This window comes from Molossus molossus, unplaced genomic scaffold (genome assembly GCF_014108415.1).
Source record: "Molossus molossus isolate mMolMol1 unplaced genomic scaffold, mMolMol1.p scaffold_m16_p_7, whole genome shotgun sequence".
In the NCBI taxonomy this organism is placed as follows: Eukaryota; Metazoa; Chordata; class Mammalia; order Chiroptera; family Molossidae; genus Molossus; species Molossus molossus.
In genome coordinates, this window is record NW_023425401.1 from 105,449,407 (window position 1) to 105,470,474 (window position 21,068).

General features: G+C 38.1%; 1 pseudogene; it reads left to right on the forward strand.

Annotated features, from left to right (window-relative positions):
* LOC118619729 overlaps positions 1-13,784 on the forward strand; it is a 28,505-nt pseudogene extending 14,721 nt beyond the window's left edge.
* The last annotated feature ends 7,284 nt before the right edge of the window (positions 13,785-21,068 follow it).

Below are 21,068 nucleotides of genomic sequence, written 5' to 3' on the forward strand. Positions count from 1 at the left end.
CTCGGTTGCAGTTTGTCCCAGGCCCTAGTTGGATCGTGTGGGTGGCAGCCACTTGATGTGTCCCTTTCACATTGATGTTTCTCTGTCTCTCTCTCTTCCTCCCACTCTATCTGAACAAAATGTCGAAAAATGTCCTCGAGTGAGGATTAAAAAAATAATAATAATAAACACAAATATTACCATAAATAACTTAAAGGAGTAAAATAATGAAATAGAAAATAGGTAATCACAAAAACGATATCAAAAGTTGGTCTTTGATATTTTAATAAAAGCTATAAATGCTTAGTAAGACTGAGAAGAGAAATACAGAATTTACTAATGTACAGAATGAAAAATAGAATAGTACTATAAATCTGTCATTAAAAGAAATGTAGGTAAGTCTTTTGAAGAGTTTTTAACAATAAGTATATCAACTTAAAAGACTATTTATCTGAGCCTAGCTTGTGTTGCTCAGTGGTTAGCATTGCCCCATGCATCAAGAGATTGCTGGTTCAATTCCTGGTCAGGGAACATGCCCAGGTTGTGAGCCTGATCCCCAGTGGGGGGCATGCAGGAGGCGGCCAATCAGTGTTCTCTCTCATCAGTGTTTCTATCTCTCTCCCTCTCTCTCTAACATCAGTAAAGAAAAAAAAATAGTACTATTTACCTGAAAAATAAATAAAATTAAATAGAAAATGTAAATATCTTTATATCTATTGCAGACTGATCCTTTAGTTAAAATCTTCCCATTAAAAATAAGTTGCCGACCCAGAGGGCTTCAAAGGTGAGTTCTACCAATATTAAAGATTTCACACACAACCATTAATAAAACAAAAGAGGCCTGAACCCTTTTAAAGTCATTTTGCATGTCCCATTATTTTCCTACTATCATAATTCCTGTTAAAAACATTACAAAAAAGGTAAGTTAGAAACTGATTATCTTTGTGAACAGAAGCAAAAAAAATCCTTTACAAATTAGCAAATCAAACTCAGCATCCTATAAATGTCATATCATGCTATCAATGCCACATATAAAACCCAGTATATTTATCCCTGGAAGGCAAAGTTGGTTCAGCCGTTGAAAATTAATAGTATAACAGGATACGGTAGAAATATATCAAATGATCTTTATAATACATAAATAATACGCATCTGAAAAATTCAGTGTAAGTCCTAAGAAAAATCTTATTGATTTACAAATAGAAAGCTCTTTTCCTCATCTGTACTATGATATCTTTGAAAAACCTATGGCTAACATTGAAATTAATGGCAAAATATTGAATGTTTTCCTCCTAAGACAGGGAAGAAGTCAAGTATATGTACTTTCTATTATATATTTTACTGGAAATCCTACTCAGAGACATAAGATCAGAAAAAGTCACAAAAGGCATGAACTGTAAATAAAGTCAAAATCTCATTATTGGAGGAGACATGATTGTGAATATGTATGAAATCTCTATAGAAAGATAGTTATGGGTTGAGTGATGTCCCTTAAAAAGCATATGTTGAAGTCTTAAACCACACGTACCTCAGAAAGCGAACTTATTTGGAAATAGGTTCATCGCAGAATTTAGTCAAGATGCAATCAGACTGGAGAAAGGCAGGCCCCTTCTGTATGACTGATGTCCTTACAAAAATGAAAATTTGGACACAGATGTGAATACAAAGACGACAGCAGGTGAAATTTAAGTCATGCGGCCACAAGCTAAATAATTCCCGAAGCTCCGGTCAGGCCTGGATCAAATCCTGCCCTTCCCAGGGAGGGTGGCACTGCCAACTTGGTCTTGGAATTTGAGCCTCCAGAACTGGGAGACAACATGTTTCTGTTGTTTTTAAGCCACTAAGTTTGTAAATACTTTATTATGGCAGCCCTCGCAAACACACACAAATACAGCTCCTAGAACGAGTAGGTAAATTTCGGTTGTGGGAAACCAAGTCAATATAAGTAATTTTGAATTTGTTTCTATAGGCTGACAACAAATAATTTTAAAAAATAGTTAAAATGATTTACAATAATATTCCAAAAATTGTCAATTACCTCTGAATAAACCCAGCAAAAATGTAGAACTATCCCTGAAACCAACAACACTTTGTTGAGATAAATTAAGGAGACCAATACAGGGAGAGTTATATACCGAGAATGAATTTTGCTGGATAGACATAATATTGTTGATATTCATTTTTTTTCTAAATTGATACATAAATGCAATGTCAAAATCTCAGGAACTCTTTGAACAAATTGGCTGCTTCTAAAATTTATATGAAAATGCCGCCCTGGCCAGTTTGGCTCAGTGGTTGAGCATCAGCCTGCGGACCAGAGAGTCCCGGGTTCGATTCCCGCTAGGGGCACGTACCAAAAAAAAAAAAAGTTACTCTACTGAAGAACAAATGGTACATTTGCCCTGGCCGGTTTGGCTCAGCGGTTAGAGCGTCGGCCTGCGGTCCGGAGAGACCCGGGTTCGGTTCCCGCTAAGGGCATGTACCTCGGTTGCAGTTTGTCCCCGGCCCTGGTTGGTCGTGCGGGTGGCAGCCACTCGATGTGTCCCTTCACGTCGATGTTTCTCTCACTCTCTCCCTTCCTCTCTCTCTCCCTCCCACTCTATCTGTACAAAAAAATGGAAAATATCCTCGGGTGAGGATTAAAAAAAAGAAAATGCCAAGGACCTCAGAGAGTTAAAATGGTATTTTAAGGCAGCAACAATATTAAGAACAATACCATTTCATGCCAAGCTTTCCAATAAAGCTACAGTAATTGAGACAATGCGGAATGGATGAGAAGACAGACAGACATCCAGATAATAGATCCCAGAGGTTCCAGAAATAAACCTGCTATCACTGAAACAAGCCAACACTGCTGGTCGCTCTGTTCTTGGTTTAAATCTAAATGTCTCTTTAGGTAGGAAAACATCAGTGTAAAATCGTCCCTCCCGTCTTTGAATAATCACATTATTTTGTCTGTACTCATTTATTAATATTAAGATACCTTTATCTTATTTCCTCTATAATATCTGAGCTCCTGAAAGGCAAATAAATATAGTCTCTTCATCTTCATAGTTTTTAAAGAGTCCACGATGTTGTGTAAATAGAAGGGTCAACCACTAATCATATGTTGAATTAATTTAAGCAACTTCTTACAAAGAAAGCAGATGGACCATCTCTGCTACAATATGCTTCGACATTTAAAACAAAACAACAAAAGAATCCTAAGTAAATTCACAATACCTAACATTTAAATAGATTATTAAATGTGTATTATTGTGACTTATGTAAGTAATGATTAGATTATAATGTTTTGGAGTATTAAATATCTACAAACCAATTTCCTCATTTTCCCTGATAATTAAAGATGTTTTATTTCTTCTTTGGATACCTTATAGGCCTTCAGAAAGGACTTTGACTTAAAATATACTAACACTAAAAATAGGACTACAAATTTTAAAGTAATTGATCATAAATGAACAGTTTTGTGAATATAAATGATGAGGAAAATTATTTTCCCATTCCAATTCTAGCATTGTGTTACATTCTGTGTGATATCTAACAGTTTCTTTTAATTCAATAATTTTGATTTGCATACATCAAATTGATTTATAAATATGCTCAAATGTCAGAATAAATCATATTAGCAAATAATATTTCTGATTTGCTGGTATTATAAATTACATTTTGATTATATAGAGTTCTATGTATTTTAGATATCTAAAGGAAAAGATTTCATTGCTAATACATCTAATTTTATAATGTATGTTTATAAAAATTATAAATATCAAGTGAAAGTTATATATTTTTTATCTGAGGACATTGCAATTCAAATCAAACAGAGGTGAAAAGGGAAAGAAAACATAAAGAGACTCAAATATCTAGTGCTTGAGCACTAGACAGACTCAAATGTCGGTTTTATGGGACATGATGTAGTGTATGAAGACATTCTACATAAGACTCTGCACATTAAGTGGTATAACTAGGTATTTTGGTATATGTTCACATGCAGAGATATGTAGGTTCAGTAATAACACCTAAAGTCACATAACATAACATACACGTTGTATATTCTATTTCCTAAACACCAAACAAGACAATAAACCAAATTATAGCCTCGATTAGTATATTCATAACCAAACAAATTTTCAAATTCTGGCTCTTAAACATATTGTGAATATTAGTAATGCCGTTATTACCTTCAGCTTTAATAAAGTGGTATCAGTTTCCTCATCCATGCCACTGAAGTTCAATAAGAAATCAGGCTCCATGTAGCACTGAAATGCATCGATGGATATTATTTCATTTTAAGGAGTCAATGTGATTAAAGCAAAGTCATAGGTACATAAATTGTGACAATTTCATATGGGTAATGCAATGGAGGTACCATAGACTTACATTCTGCTAAACTGTGTGTCTTATTCTGCTTTAATATCCCATTAGGCAATTCTTTAGTTGCTTTTACATACTCACAGGTCATTTCTTCTTAATATTTTATATAACTTTTCAAGTTAGATTTTTACATCTGCATTTGATAAGAAAGTATACTTAGATATTATATTAAAGTGTTTGAATATATTTAATTTGCTTACGCACTTTTTAAAAATTGGTTTTTAGCCCTGGCCGGTTTGGCTCAGCAGTTGGAGCGTCCACCTGCGGTCCGGAGAGACCCGGGTTCGGTTCCCGCTAGGGCATGTACCTCGGTTGCAGTTTGTCCCCGGCCCTGGTTGGTCGTGCGGGTGGCGGCCACTCGGTGTGTCCCTTTCACGTCGATGTTTCCCTCTCTCTTCCTCTCTCTCCCTCCCACTCTATCTGTACAAAAAATGGAAAAATGTCCTCGGGTGAGGATAAAAAAAAAAAATTGGTTTTTAGAGAGAGACACAAGGATTGGTTGTTCCCCTTACTTACACATTCAGTGGCTGGTTCTTGCATGTGATCAGGGATTAAAACCACTGCCTTGCTGTATCGGCCGGCACAACGCTCTAACCAGCTGAGCTACCTGGCCAGGGCCACTTACACACTTTAAATTGTGTTTAATCCAGATCAAATATTGAATTATTATTAAAAATAAAGTTCTTTCCCAGCTGGTGTGGCTCAGTGGAACCATGGACTGAGAGGTCCCGGTTCGATTCCCATTAGGGCACATGCCCGTGTTGTGAGCTCGATCCCCAGTGGGGGGCGTGCAGGAGGCGGCCCATCAGTGTTTCAATCTCGCTCTCCCTTCCTCTCTCTCTCAAGAAAATCAATAAAAACATATTTTTAAAAAATCTTTAGCAGTTATGTTTTAAAAATGCATATATCATTCATGAGCCCTTAATTAAAGCGTCAATGGTGAAAACAGCTAATCTTGTTTGGTAGTTATTAGTATCAACAGTGATATCTGACATGTTGGTTCCAGCGTCAAGCTTTTTGAAAAGCGAGTCCCTGGTATGAAAATAAACGAAGTCCTGGAAATACAGAACTGGGGCACCACGCCCGCGGACACTCCGAAAGGGGAACACTTTCTGTCACCCGTGTCTGAGCGGGCATGCTCATTCCCTGAGAAAGCAGACACACTGTGCTCCGTGGTCAGACAGACTCCTCATTCCTGGACCAATGATGTCTCCTTTCAGATGATGCGACGCTGGGCTTGCAAACATAAGTAGGACGCTGACCCTCCTCTTTCCAGTCAAGACACAGCCAAACCACAAAAGGGAAGAGGAAGAACGCCCTATGCCCTGCTCTCTGGTCCCTTCCGTCTGCTCAGGATTGCAAACCACCTCAGGAAAAGTGACATTACTATCTTCACATGATGCCTCGGGTGGGATGGCTTCCGGATGCATTGTCCTGCGTAGCTTTTCTAGGTGAAAAACGAGTTCATTCCTTAAGCAAAAAGTTTCACCTAGAGTTGGAGATGCCTGCACCTGGACAGAGAGGAAAGGATGCAGTGGATGGCACGGACTCTTCCCTTCTTGCAGAGATAAGCCCTGTGTCATGCCTCCAATATCTCTAGCCTCCAGAAGTCTCTTTCCTTTCCTGTGCTCATGTGTATTCTGCATGTCCCCACAGCTCTGGCTCTGCACCTGCGTCCATTCCGGAAGCTGTCTTGTGAGTTCTGGGCACGGGGCCCATCTGGACTCCGGGCTTGATTTCTTCCGCTCAGGGACACAACCCGCCGGCGCCTGGGTTCTCTCTGTTTGTCATCACCCTGGAACCCACTCAGAACAGCACATTTGAGTCAGCAACGGGTTCACCTGATTTACTTACTTACTTACTTCTCCTAGATTTCTGTCCTTCATTGCCAGAGATCTCCTGTCTTGAACCATTTTGGCATTGATTCGATTAATCTTTTGGTTGCTTCAGGTAGTCCCTGTTATTTTATCCCTACTGGAAACATCTTTACTGGTTTATTTTTAAAAACTTTTTTGGCTTTAAAATATGTGGATTTCTAAGAAGACTCAACATATTTAAATATGAATAAGAACATGCCCCGTCTGAAAATATATACTGTAACCAACAGAATATGACACTCTTCAAAATAATGACTTTGAGAAAAGGAACTATTTTACATGTTGGAATTTCTTTTGAATATATTTTTAACATCGTAGTCCAACCATGGCAAAATAGAAGACAGCCAAGTAAATTCAACTTGTAACAGAAAAACGATCCTAGGGTTCTATTTGGATTGTATGGACTAGGTTCAAAATAGACAAGGGAATATTGTCCGTTGGTAAAACTAAAGTCACCACAAAAAATTTAGTGCCCTTAATAATATATGACTGCATTTCCTTATTCTTGCCATCTCACTTTATGAAAAACCTTTAATATTGAACACGTTTCTTTGTAATGTGGTTTCAAAGTCAGCAGGTTACATACAACTGACATGAAGCCAACGTGTGGTTTTTTGTTTTTTTTTATCCTCACCCGAGGACACTTTTTCATTCTTTGTTCAGATAGAGCAGGAGGGAGAGAGAGAGAGATACATCGATGTGAAAGGGACACATCCAGTGGCTGCCACCCACACGACCAACCAGGGCCGGGGACAAACTGCAACCGAGGTACATGCCCTTAGTGGGAACCGAACCCGGGTCTCTCTGGACCGCAGGCCGACGCTCCAACTGCTGAGCCAAACCGGCCAGGGCAAAACCAATGTGTTTTTAAAGCTCACCTTGATTCTCTCGCCTAGGAATTTTATGATTTTCTGTCTCCCTTTTATTTGGCTTTTCAGAATGAGAAGAAATGACCAGGACATGCTTTTCCTCTCCTTGGATGTCATCGCCATGTGTAATGTGGAAACAGAAAGCTCTAGAATCCTTGGGCAGCAACAGCACAAAGAGCGGCTGTGACGCAGGTAACTTCCTGCCGCCCCTCCTGCCCCTGCTCACCTCCTGCTCTTTCCTCCTCGAGTATCCTGTGCCCGATCCCATCAGATCTTCCTTTCCTTCCACTGCAGAGGCAAAGCGTAGCCCTAAGCAGCCACTGAAAATTCCAGGGACAATTCTGTCTTGCAGAAAATAAGCTTTGAGGGCAAAGTAAGAATCTTGAAAGAGTGAAATCAGAAAACGTTGGAAAGATGGGAGAGACTGGTTTTAGTTGCACGTTGGCTTGTGTAGAGTGAAGGGAGATATAGCAGGCGCTCCAGCGTCACGTGATATAAAATGAAATACAAATGAGTTGTGTCATTGTTTATCACTTAAGGTTTTGTCAAGTAGTTTACAGTTATAATAAAGTATGCTCTACTCTTATTCATTGTGACTACAGACCTGTGAAATAATTTCGAGTGCATCACTTTATACGGAAGAAATCATGGGAGAAAAGGTGAAACCATATCCTGTGTTTGGAGACTACAAAGCCTTACTTCCTTAGAGATTATCTGGAGGACATCAATTCCTTTTCCATAGCTCGCCACATACAATTTTGTCTTCGTATCCCCAGTACCATCTGCCTCTTTTAAAATATTCTGTTAGCAAACAGACGCTAAGTAAGAAATCTGTTTTACTAAAACAGAGACCCACTTTGAATATTAACACACTAAATGTGTAATTTGGGTTCTGCCTCACCCTGAATTATCCTTGTGAATGTATTATTTTAAAAGTCTACATTAATATGATAAAGATAAAATAGATGAGATGCTCTCTGTACTTAGGTACATTTTCCCCATCACCTCTTATGAAAACCCAATTAAAATTTCATGAAAAAAATATACAGAGATTATTAAATATTCCTCAGGCATCTGTGAATATGTGTTTTCATAGCTACATTAACTGTCTCAGATACAGACCTCTGGCTATATTGAAGAGTGTATTTTTGGTTTCCTTTTTAATATATCGATGGAAATTTGTGTGTAGCTATTTAATCTCAAAGGATACATAGTGGTTGTTTTAGAATTGATATTGAAATGATAAATTCATTTCCCAATAGCTATTTAAAAGAGACATATACCTTTAGGAACAATGGCAGAGTCTAATCTCATTTAAGATAAATTTCAGGTTCTGTTATTTCAATATTATGTTCATCATATTTTTCCATAATTTAAATGATAAACTATGGCTGGAGGAAAACAAAGTTTCCCAGCCCAATAAAACAGACCAGGCTTTTTAAACACACTGCTATGTTCATATTTTCCACATAAATTTATTATGAATAATGATTCATTTTCTTTGGAATTAAGGAGCTATAATGCAGTTCCATTTATCTTCCTGAATAGCATTCTCTTCCTTTTGCTTTGCAGCCTCAGTCCCCAGGCTATCGCGACACTGCCTAATACATTTTTATTTGATAACTCGAAAGAATTCTGAAATGGTACACATTGAATGCATGTTACCCGTAAAAGTTCAGAATGCAAACATGCATGCGGCTCTATTTCTTCCTAAGCTATAGATCACTAGTGCTTCCTGTACCATCTTAATCAAAGGTAGTAAACACGAGCTCGATAGCTTGATTTAATAAATTCTGGGTCTTGTGGAAATGACTAAAATACAGTTTCAATGTATTTTACCTACCCCCTGCCCAAGTTAAGATAGAAATCCCTAACTGGCTTATATTAGGAGGTGTGTCCCTGAGAAGTTTCTCACTGTGACAGTACCGTATGGGGCAAAGTAGGTTTACCGTTGTTCGCATGCAAAATACAATAATTAGTAAATAATAATAGAAGAATGAACTCTGTTTTCACGTACTCACAATTGTAAGCTTACTTTTGCCCACCGCTGTCTCTCCCTGCACTGTGAGGAGGATGCAATATTTCTAAGGAAAATTGATGACCCTCTTGTTTTGTAGAGGGTGCTGGAGTTCAGGGACTGGGTCAGTGGTTACCAGTATTTTGGCTGCCACTTATTAAGAAGTTGAAGTCTAGCCCTGGCTGGTTTGGTTCAGTGGTTAGAGCGTTGGCCTGTGGTCCAGAGAGACCCGGGTTCGGTTCCCGCTAAGGGCACGTACCTCAGTTGCAGTTTGTCCCCGGCCCTGGTTGGGTTGTGCGGGAGGCAGCCACTTGACATGTCCCTTTCACGTCGATGTTTCTCTCTCTCCCTCTCTTTTCCTCTCTCTCCTTCCCACTCTATCTGAACAAAAAATGGAAAAATGTCCTCGGGTGAGGGTTAAAAAAAAAAAAAGAAGTTGAGTCTAGATTGTGTTTCAATGATGCCAGTATTGAAGACAAACTAAATTTGTAGGATATTCTCGACAATCAACCCAAATTCATAGGCTTTCTTTAGATCAAGGGAAAGACATGATCTTAGACCAGAAATGTAATTTTCATAAACATTTCTTACTCAAAAAGCAATTAGATCTTTATGTATCATTTCTATGGTAATTTCCATTTAAATGTTGTATCCACCCTGCAAACCAAGTTCATCCTATAATTAAGTTTATTATAAGGCTGCCTTCCCTTGGCACACCAAGTTGACTTCTGTGAAAATCTGATCAGCCCAAAAACAAGTGGACTTCTCTTAGTGCCTAAAATGAAAATTGCAAGTACAGTTTTTACTTCTCTCTCCCCTGCAGTGAACTGACCACTGTGCGGTCGAATCCTCTGGAAACAAGTAACAGAAGGACAATGGGAAAACCTATGAAACCATGGAAACCACCCACTTGAACAGCCACTGACTCAAAGAGAAAAATCAAAAGGGTAATGAGAGAAAAACTCCAAGAAAATTAATTAAATTAATGGGATACAATAAAAGCAATAGTAAGAGGGAAATTTATGCAGACAAACATCTATATTAAAAAAGAAGAAAAATCTCAACCCTAACTTTAAAACTGAAGGAGTCAGAAAAAGAAACACTAAGCCCTAAGTGATCAAAAGGAAGGGAATAATAATAGAGCAGAAATATATGAAATACACAATGTAAAAAAATTCTGAGATTTCCAAAAGAAAATGAAATTCACAAACCATACCTATACTAAGCAAGGGAAAAAAAAAAAAAGGAAAGACAAGTTAATAAAGTAAAAAATAAAATAGGAGACATTACAATTGATGCCACAGAAATAAAAAAATATCATAAGGTACTATGATGGACAACATACAACCTACCAAGGTCGAATCAAGAAGAAACAGAAAATCTGATCTGCTCAATAACAAATAAGGAGATTGAATCAGTATTCAAAAGCCTCCTCCCAAACTGCCCCCCAAATTCCCAGGACCAGATGGCTTTATAGGTGAATTCTGTCAAATTTAAAGAATAAGTAATGGCAATTCTTCAACTCCTCTATAAAATTTAAGAGGAAGAATCACTTTCAAATTCATTGATGAGTCCAGTATTACTCTGACAAAGACACCCCAAGAAAACTGCAGGCCAATATCCTAATGAACATAGATGTAAAAATCCTCAAAATATTAGCAAACCTAATTCAACAGGACATTAAAAAACATCATGCACCATGACCAAATGGGATATATCCCTAGGATATAAGAATAGTTCAGTATATGCAAGTCAATAAATGTGATCCACCACATAACAGAATAAAACATGAATACACATGATCATCTTAATAGAGGCAGAAAAAGAATTTGATAAAAATTCAACACCCTTTAATAAAAAAAATAATCTCAACATTTTAGGCATAGAAAAAAATGACTCCAACACAATGAAGATCATATGTAAAAATTCCACAACACCATATTTTATGGTGAAAAACTGAAACAATTTTCTCTAAGATCTGGAACAAGGCAAGAATGCCCAGTCTCACCATTTGTATTCAGCTTCATAGTAGAAGTCCTAGCCAGAGCAACTAGACAAGAACAATTAATAAAGTCACCATTTTTTGCCTTATATTTTCTTATACCTACCTCTCCCTTGTATTGTAACTGCAACAGTCCATGATCTTATTACTTTATATCCAGAATACTGAATATCTCTACACTGGTGCGTTCCCTTTTTTTCAATTTTTTTTTTCTTTATTGATTTGAGAGAGAGAGAGAGGAAAGAAGAGAGAGAGAGAGAGAGAGAGAGAGAAACATCAATGAGAGAGAACATCAACTGGCCGCCACCTGCATGCCCCCAACTGGGGACTTGACCCACAATCTGGGTATGCACCCTAACTGGGAATCGAACCGGTGACCTCTTGGTGCATGGGTCGACGCTCAACTACAGAGCCACACCAGCTGGGCTGCTTTCCCTTCTTAATCCTCAACTCCCTGGGTATTGTCCTTCCCCAGGATAAAACATTTAACATGCGAATGACATTCATCTTCAGATTAAAAAAAAAAAAATTGTCATAGTACTCATCATGTTGCAGAATAAAAGCCATAGGATTTTGCATTGCAAATGATGTGCAATAATTTCTCCTTATCTTCTCTATATGTCTGCTAATTTGTAACATGAGCCTTGTGATATAAGCAACAAAAGCCAAATTAAATCAAATTAGACTTTTTCTATTCACTTAACACATCTGATACATACCTGTCTCCTGCCCAGTGCCAGGCACACTATAAATATACAATATTTATAGATGTAACAATGTAGCATTATTATGAAAACAAGTTCAGAGAGAAAAATGCAGTGTTTATCATCTTCCAATTTTCTAGCTTATTGTGTTACCATAAGTATATTTTTGAAGACTCTGAATTTAATGTGTGGGCTGTCAGTTTAGAGAATTCAAATGAAGAAATTGTGACAAATATTATGTATGTCGTGTTCAGATTGGAAAAATGAACCGCAAATGAATATTCATGTTTCTTGAACATCTTCGAAACGTACCTATACCTGGCAATTTAGACCTCTTTCTTCAATTTTGTAATTCAATGTGCTGCAATTCTGTCATTGCTAAAAGGGCCTTTTAAAATAAAAACAGGTATTTGAAGACCTCAGTAGAAGGTGGGTTTTGCAATAACGTTCAGAATCTCTAAAGCCGTGCATATATTCCCATATTAATGCTACTGTGGACTATAAAGATTTAGATCATATTCATGCATTCCATAATAATCTTGCCATCGAAATGGTTACATTACCGGCATTGCCTGTGTTTGGTTCTGTAGTAGCTCCAGTGGGTTCTCTCTTCCATCCTTAGAGCCAGTGGCCCTTCCTCGTGCGGAGCTGCTAGGAGACTGCTGTCAGTGAGCACCTGGGAGCTTGAAACTCTCCACCCCTCCAAGTCTTGCCAGGGGAAGAACTGATTCATGGGTGGCCTCAATACAGGACACAAGAGAAAGCCCTTGAGGCAGTCTTTGGAAAATATGGACCAATAGTGGAGGTAGTCGTGATGAAAGAGTGAAACCGATACATTGAGAGGATTTGCATTTGCCACCTTTGAAAGCCCAGCAGATGTTAAGGATGCGGCCGGAGACATGCATGGAAAGTCCTTAGAGGAACAGCCATCAAGACAGAACAAGCCACCAAACCATCATTTGAAAGTGGTAGATGGGGACCATCTCCACCTCCAAGAAGCCGAGGTCCTCTGAGAGGTCTTCAAGGTGGAAGGAAGAGGAACCAGGGGATCTCTCTCACATGGGGTGGGGTGGGGGCACATGGATGATGGATGATGGTGACTATTCCATGAATTTCAACAAGAGTTCTTCCAGGGGACCACTTCCAATAAAAAGAAGATCACCACCAAGAAATGGGAGTCCTCCTCCTAAAATATCTGCTCCTTCAGGACCCGGGCAGCAGCGGTGGAATTGGAGGAAGACAGCCTGTATCACGTGAAATAGTTACGGAGGCCCCCCTTGAAGGGAGCCCCTGCCTTCTCATAGAGATGTTTATTTGTCCCCAAGAGATGATGGATATTCTAGTCAAGATAGCTAGTCGAGCAGCTCATGATACAAGAGATTATGCAAATTCTCATGACACAAGAGATTATGCTCCACCACCACCACCACCAAGAGATTATTGTGATTGTGGTTATTCCCGATCATGTGAAGACTATCCATCAAGAGGCTACGGAGACAGAGATGGCTATGGTTGTGATTGTGACTATTCAGATCATCCAAGTGGCGGCTCCTGCCAGGGTTCCCATGACAGCTATGGTGACCCCCTTGGTGCTCCAGCTACAGGAGGGCCAGTCATCTTACAGGGGAAGCAGTTACTATGATGATTACAGCAGCTCACTGGATGGACCCGGTGGAAGTTGAGACACTTACTCAAGCAGCCTAAGTGATCTCTACTCAAGTGGTTGTCATCGGGTTGGCAGACAAGAAAGAGGGCTTCCCCCTTCTGAGGAAAGGGGGTACCCTCCCTTCTCCACGAGTTTCTAAGAGCGATTCCAGCCCTGGAGCAGCAAGGGGTGGTGGGGCAGAAGCAGATATTAAAAACAAAACTCTGGACCCAAATTCCCGTTCAAAGAAACAAAAATATGGAAGCTATTCTGTCATAACTACCCAAGGACTACTAAAAGAAAAGAATTGTTACCTTTAGGAAATTTCCTGTGACGTTCCCCTTCCACAGTTTTTATGTTCTTATGAAGGAAAAAGTAAAACATGTTTAATAGCATGACTTTGCTTTCAACAAGCAAATGTTAAACGTGCTCAGACTTGACTCGTGTTGTATTTTCCAAGTAAAAGTGGCCCGGAGTTTTTTCCAGTAAAGGAGGCAAAGACTTCTAAGACTGTCTACAAAACATCTGGACATCTAAAGCAGAGAGGAGTCCTCTTCCCGGGTGAAGCTGCTTTTATGTAAAGAAGATACTGTTATGGCCCTGGCCAGGGTGGCTCAGTTGGTTGGAGTGTCATCTTGTACACCGAAAGGTTGGAGGTTCGATTCCTGGTCAGGGCACATGCCTCGGTTGTGGGTTGAGCCCTGGTTGGGGGGTTGTGGCACCTCTGGGAGGTAACCAATCAATGTTTCTCTCTCTCTCTTCCTCTCTCTAAAAGTCAATAAGCATATTCTCAAGTGAGGATTAAAAAAAAAAAAAAGAAAAAACTGTTATAAACTAAATTTATTTTCTATATTTAAAACATGGTAAAATACTCATGTTACATTTATAAAATGTTTATATTTCCCTTTCCTTTTCATTTTCTACTTTACATGTGATATTTTAATAAAATGACCAGAAATGCTGGAATTTAAATACATTGTGGGGAGTGCATCATTCCCTGAAATTGGGGTGATAAAACAAAAGCACATCTCCTTAAGTTAATATTTTATGATGCTCCTATCTCCACTGATCATAACTCTACTATTTAAACAATGCTTTACCTTTAGAACAATCTTCATGGCTAGAAATAGATCCAAAGAAGTAGCATCGATGAATAAGGAAAGGAAATTGCAAAGCCTACCACATAGCCATGTTTCCTAGTTTGAAAGCTTAAACTCATATTTCATATTCTATATTCCATACAGGTATAGAGCACGGACCACCACACACAGATGCACCGTTATACACTACGTGAAATCAGGTGCAAAGCCAGCTAGACGGGCTTGGACATACGCAGTATTTTGTCTACAGTGTGAATTTGGATTTCTTAACAAACTGACAGGTAATGGAAACCCTCTATCCCAGTGATTTTCAACTGTGTTCGTGTTCACATAGATTCTTCTAAAATTCTGCAGTGCGCTAAAAAATATTTCTTGTCGATCTGACAAAAACAAAACAAAACAAAAACACAACAAAACATGTAGGTACAATTTTGATGCATGAACATGGGGCAGCTATTGTTGTGTTGGCTGTTATCATTCTATTATCAATCTATTCGATTGTCATTCTGTTGACAATCTAAGAGAGAAGAGGTCAGTGCTCCTGACTAAACAGTCAGGTACTGCATGTTTTAAATTTCCTGTGGCGCACAGATTGGAAAGCATCGTTCTAGCATATCCGTAGTGCACACTCTATCTCGTATTTCTGTTCAGTTGTAGCGATGCATTTGTCTCTATGTATGTGAATACTTGAAGCGCCACATGTAAGTGACATCATACAGTTTGGGGGATGTGTGTGACTGGCTGATCTCCTGCAGCATAATGTCCTCAAGGTTGACCCAGGTTGTAGACTATATCAGAATTTCCTTTCTTTTTAAAGCTAAACAGTGTTCTAGTGTATGTACGTATCACCATTTGTTTATCCATGTATCACTCAATGAAGTCTTGGGTTGCTTCAACATTTAACTAGTGTGAATAATGCTGTAAGAACATGGGTATGATCTCCATAGGAGTCTCTTTTTGTTAATTCTATGCCCACATGTATATACCCTTGCCACACCACACAGATGAATAAACGAATGAACTGTGGTAGGAGACATATAAGTAACAATAACGATCCAAACTCTCTTGCATCGTAATTGACCTTATGAAAGAATTGATCAATTGTGAGTTTTGTGATTATAAATTATTTACAGAATATTTTCTCTGTTTAAAATTTAGGGAGTTGGAAAGGGTCTATTATGGAAAGGGTCTATTATTACGTAGACTTCTAATGTTAGAAGCACAATCAAGAAAAAATAATGTATGGGTACTTGACTACAATTCATGCAACTTAACAAATAAATCAACCTCTTTTTTCACTTTTAAAGCATTGCTCTCTATTTGATTCTGGTGTGAAAATATGCTATATATATCATGTTTCCCCAGATATTTTTAGCAAGACAAACCTTGATATTGGGCAAAACATGATCACTAAGTGAGCACTCTTCGAGCAGGGACAGGCAGCATTATCTTTTCAACTGTTAAATTTAAACACATAAAATTTGTTTCATTTTAAAAGCCTACTCTTGTGAGTTGCTTCATCGTCTCAGAAAATCTCATTAAAAAATAACAGTAGTGGCAATATAAAATGCAACATCTAATCTGAAATTTACTGTAGGGTGCTTTCTTTTAAAGACATTTTCTATTGGGCTTGTTCCTTGTCAGAAATTAAAAAACAGGCCCTGGCAGTTTTGGCTCAGCAGGTAGAGTGTCAGCCCACGGACCAGAGTCCCGAGTTCGGTTCCCATGAAGAACATGTACTTCAGGTGCAGTTTGTCCCCGTCCCCGGCTGGGGTCGTGTGGATGGCAGCCACTCAATGTGTCTCGCAGCCACTCAATGTGTCTCTCTCACGTCGATGCCTCTCTCTCTTTCCCTCCTGCTGTACTTTAAGATAAATGCAAAAATGTTCTCGGGTGAGGATAAAAAAAGAAAGAAATGGGAAGTGGCCTCCATGTGGTGGAGGACTAAAGTAGGCTTATTAGGAAATCAATATATTAAAACATAGACCGTGTAGTGAATTTGCAAATATACACATCAACGCAACTCCCCGAAGTCTTATGAGTGTAAATCAACAGCAAACCACCCGCATTCCTAATGACAACCCATAAAGTATACCAATCACATATTAAACAAAAATAATGTAGGATTAGACTTCAGAGAATCCGAGTTAGCTGCCTATCATATCTCCCCCCACCCCTTTAGAAAACTAACTACGGGTGTGAATTTATGCTAGGGTATAAGAAAACTAACTACGGGTGTGAATTTGTGCTAGAGTATAAAGTTGTACTTCCAAACAGAAACTGTTGGATTCTGCTTCCCAGAAATTTCCTTAAAGGAGCTAATTCCGCTGGCTCCTTTTTTTTAATGCATTTTTTTCTCCCTTTTTCTTGCTCCCCAGAACATGAGAGACACATAACTAGAACATAAGGGCCAGATAACTAGAGAGAAACAAGGGGTATCTCAAAAAATGGAGTCGATCCTTGAGTTTGGAAACAGATCAAAGTGATTGGATTCTTGATGACTCAAGAGACTCCGTAATACCAATATCAACCCTGGTGGGCCTAGGTCTTGAATCCCTACACGTCAGAAACATTTAAAAATTGAAGAATAGATGCCCTACCATGTTCATAGCAGCACTATTTACAATAGCTAACATCTGAAAACAGCCCAAGTGCCCATCAGTAGAAGAGTGGATAAAAACGCTGTGGTATACATACACAATGGAATACTATGCTTTAACTTATGTTTAAATAGGTGGATGATTTTTGAAATGTAAATGTATATATTTTAATTGCTCAGTTCAAGAGCGATATGGCCTATTAAACCCATGACTTGTTTTATTCACGATATTTCTACCATTTGAGTTTGTAGGAAAAAAAATGCTATTGACATTAAGTGTGTTACTCATGTTGAATAGACAATGCTGATGGTCATAGTAATATCCCCAAAATATCAAATAATCAGTCCTCATTATTTGTGGCTTTTTAATGTTTCACTCTGCCTCCCCAATGGGGTGATGCTCTGTCTGCCTTCTTGTTTCGACTCTCACGCTATCCACACGTATCCTTTTTGTCTATTTACTGCCACGCTTTTCTCACTTTGGTGCTTTTGTTGATTTTGTTGCCTCAGATGGCCCGTCAGCATCGTGCTGAAGGGACGTCTGTGGTTCCTGAGCTAAGAAGTTCACGATGTAAATTACAGAAAATACATGTATAGCACGTGAGCTTCCTGCAGGCATGAGCTACAGCGCTGCTGGTCAGGAGTTCAATGTTAATGAATCGACTGCATATCAGATATGGAGCTGTTCAGTGGAAATGCACGTAAACCGGTGAGAAAGTGTTGGTTGATGACAGCAATCCAGGGGCTCCCAGGAACCTAGCTCTGCACCCCCCAAGGAACAGTTTCAGGGTTCACCAACCCGGTGCTTGCTGTGACTCTAGAGAACATAGCACAGATCACGAGCATTGATTGTGAGTCTGTAAAGTATTTCGTGATACCGGTTGATTTCTCAAAAATGTACCCTGAGAGAAGTGGGGAGCCCCTGATCCCCGGTTGCTCTTGATCCAGACGACTAGAGGAAGGTATCAGCGTCATTTTCAATACACTTTCCTTATCTCCTGAACCAATGCCCTTTTAACAACTAAAAATTAACCCTAATATCTCAAATCCATCTAATAAGGAAAGCTTCATATTCAAAGTTATCCCAAACATATACATTTAATAATAAAAGGTATATATAATCTATGCTTTATATGTATATATTATATACTTTTATATACATAAAATGATACATATGTATGTATACACACACACACACACAGACACACACACACACACACACACAAGGTTTTCCTCTAAGACTTATTGCTTTTAGTGGGAGAAAGATACTGAGCAACAACTCTCAAGAGTGTTAATTCTGCTCCCAATTTCCTTGCTGTTCTGTTATGTCAGAACTTTCATAGACTGAAAAAAATGTTTCTGACATTATCACAATATAATCTAAATACATATATATAAATGATACAGCTTGCAATAAAAACTTATGAAATTTAAGGGGTTTCTGGCAGCACTTTGATCGAGAGAGAATATCCCACTGAAGATGTACAAAGTACCCTATTGTAAACCCTTTGGAATACTTTTCTGTGCTTTTGTGCTTTTCTTTAGATTTTCTTATTTTATTAGAAATATAAAGCACAGATTTCGAAACAAAGCATTTAGATTTCAAAATTAAAAGTAGGAAAATATACATTGAGATGTCATGCAGCCAGCCAGCCATTCATGCCCTGTCTGCTTCTTCCCTTCTCCCCAGCCCACAGATTACAGTTTCACTGGTCACTGGCTTATCCTTCCAGCATCTTCATTTGTCAATGTGGATATGAATTTGCATATAAGTATATATTTACCACCTTTTAACATATATTGTATTATTTTATTTATAATGTGTTTTGACTCATGCAAATATTTTTCCATGCTTGTCACTTTTTACTATATTCATGATGTTCTTTGCAGTTGAATTACTGAGTTTCTAAAGTGTCTCTGGTTTTTAAGTTGCAGCTAAGAAGGCATTCCTACACTGCAGTCATGGAAAAATGTGTTTTCTGCTCATGCATTTAGCCTATTATATGTTTGGAATTCATCTTGTCTTACAGTGTGAGGTATGAATTCAGTTGCATCTGTCTGCAAAGAGTTACCCAGCTATTATCACGATTTATTAAAATACCCATCGTATTCCACCAGTTTAATAAGCTGATGACTAAGTAAAGAAATCGTATTTTCAGAAGCCTCAGAATGAAATCACATGTTCAGGGGCAGACCCTTAACCTAAATTTCAACAAAGATGGGAGGTTCGGAAACTATGTTTCCATCATGTCTACAAATGTCATGGTTTCATAAAACTCAGCAAGGCTGAGGGATTCTAAAAATTGTATTTCTGATCATGTGATTGTGAACAAATCTCTAAGAAAGTGAAATGTGACATATTCAATGAAGGAGGAAAACTCTAATAGGTTTTTGTTATCTCCTGTTTTTCTAGGCTAAGATGCCTGTTTTCTTAGGTCATGTGCCTAGCAAGAAATACAATAAGAATGGAAACAAATTGACAGCAACAGAAAAGATTTAGTGAAAATGTGGCAGACCAGAAAAACCAGTGACTGTGGCGTTCGTAGACTCTGCTGGGCATAAATAACATGGTAAAGAGGAAATTGCAGATCCTGGTAGATGAGCAAGTATGCGGAAAATCATCTTACCATTTTAAATTAGATACAAGTCCCAGGCCAAAGAATTTACCTTATCATAATGTTAAAATAAGTTGTATGTGTGCTATCACAGAGAACATTACAGAAGTGATTTTGTACATTATCATTAAGGAAGATAACATTTGAGAGGTAATTAAACATCAAAGAAGGGGTTACTCTGCATCTCTCTCTCTCTCTCTCTATATATATATATAAGGTAACATGAGTCTTATTTAGATAAGGAGTTAAGACAAGAATTAATTCAGTGTCCTCACTTGTGGAAGCGACATAATTAAGACAGGTTTGCCATGCATGAGTACGTCTGCATCAGTTTTTTTCTTTTAATTTTTATAACACAAAAATGAATTCTATTTTAAAAGACAAATAAACTTCTAGAAATGGACAAATCAAACTGCCAAGTCATAGATAATGAAACATTAAAATTGAAAAATACCATGAGGCTAGAAAATTGATTTAGTAAAGGGCTTACAACCTTCATCAAATGTATGACATGAGAAATGAATCCTGTATGTTTCAGTAATTTGACAATGTTCAAATGAAAAAAAAAAAAGCCTACAAAACTCAACAATAGCCAATATCTGAAATAAAAAGATATAGAACAAATAAAAGAGTAATCATAAGCGGATAAAGAGGAGGAAAGATCAGAAAAATTGACTTTCATTCTCCATAGAAAGGAATTCCTATTGCTAATCTGAATGTGAATTTATGGAAGGAAGATGATTTTCTTCTTTAGAAAAGTGGAACAAAGAGCGATTTCTTTCAATATTATTAGAATAAGTTTAGGACACATAGTACCTAAAAATAACTTAAATGGATTAAAGACTTGAACATAAGACCAAAAACCATAAAATTCCTAGAAAAAAAAACCCTTGGCAGTAAGTTCCTTGAAATCAGTCTTGGTAATGTTTTTTTCTTATTTTACACCAAAAGCAAGGGCAACACAAGAAAAAATAACCAATGGACTACATCGAACTCAAGTTTCTGCACAGAAAAGCAAACCACCAATAAAATGAAAAGGCACACCCCTATGTTCATAGCAGCACTATTTACAGTCACTAAGATCTGGAAACAGCCCAAGTGCCCCTCAGTAGATGAGTGGATAGAAAAGCTGTGGTACATTTACACAATGGAGTACTATGCAGCTGTAAGAAAGAGATATCTCTTACCCTTTGAGACGACATAGAGGAACCTGGAGAGTATTATGCTGAGCGAAATAATCCAGTCAGAGAAACACAAATATCACACGATCTCACTCATTTGTGGAATATA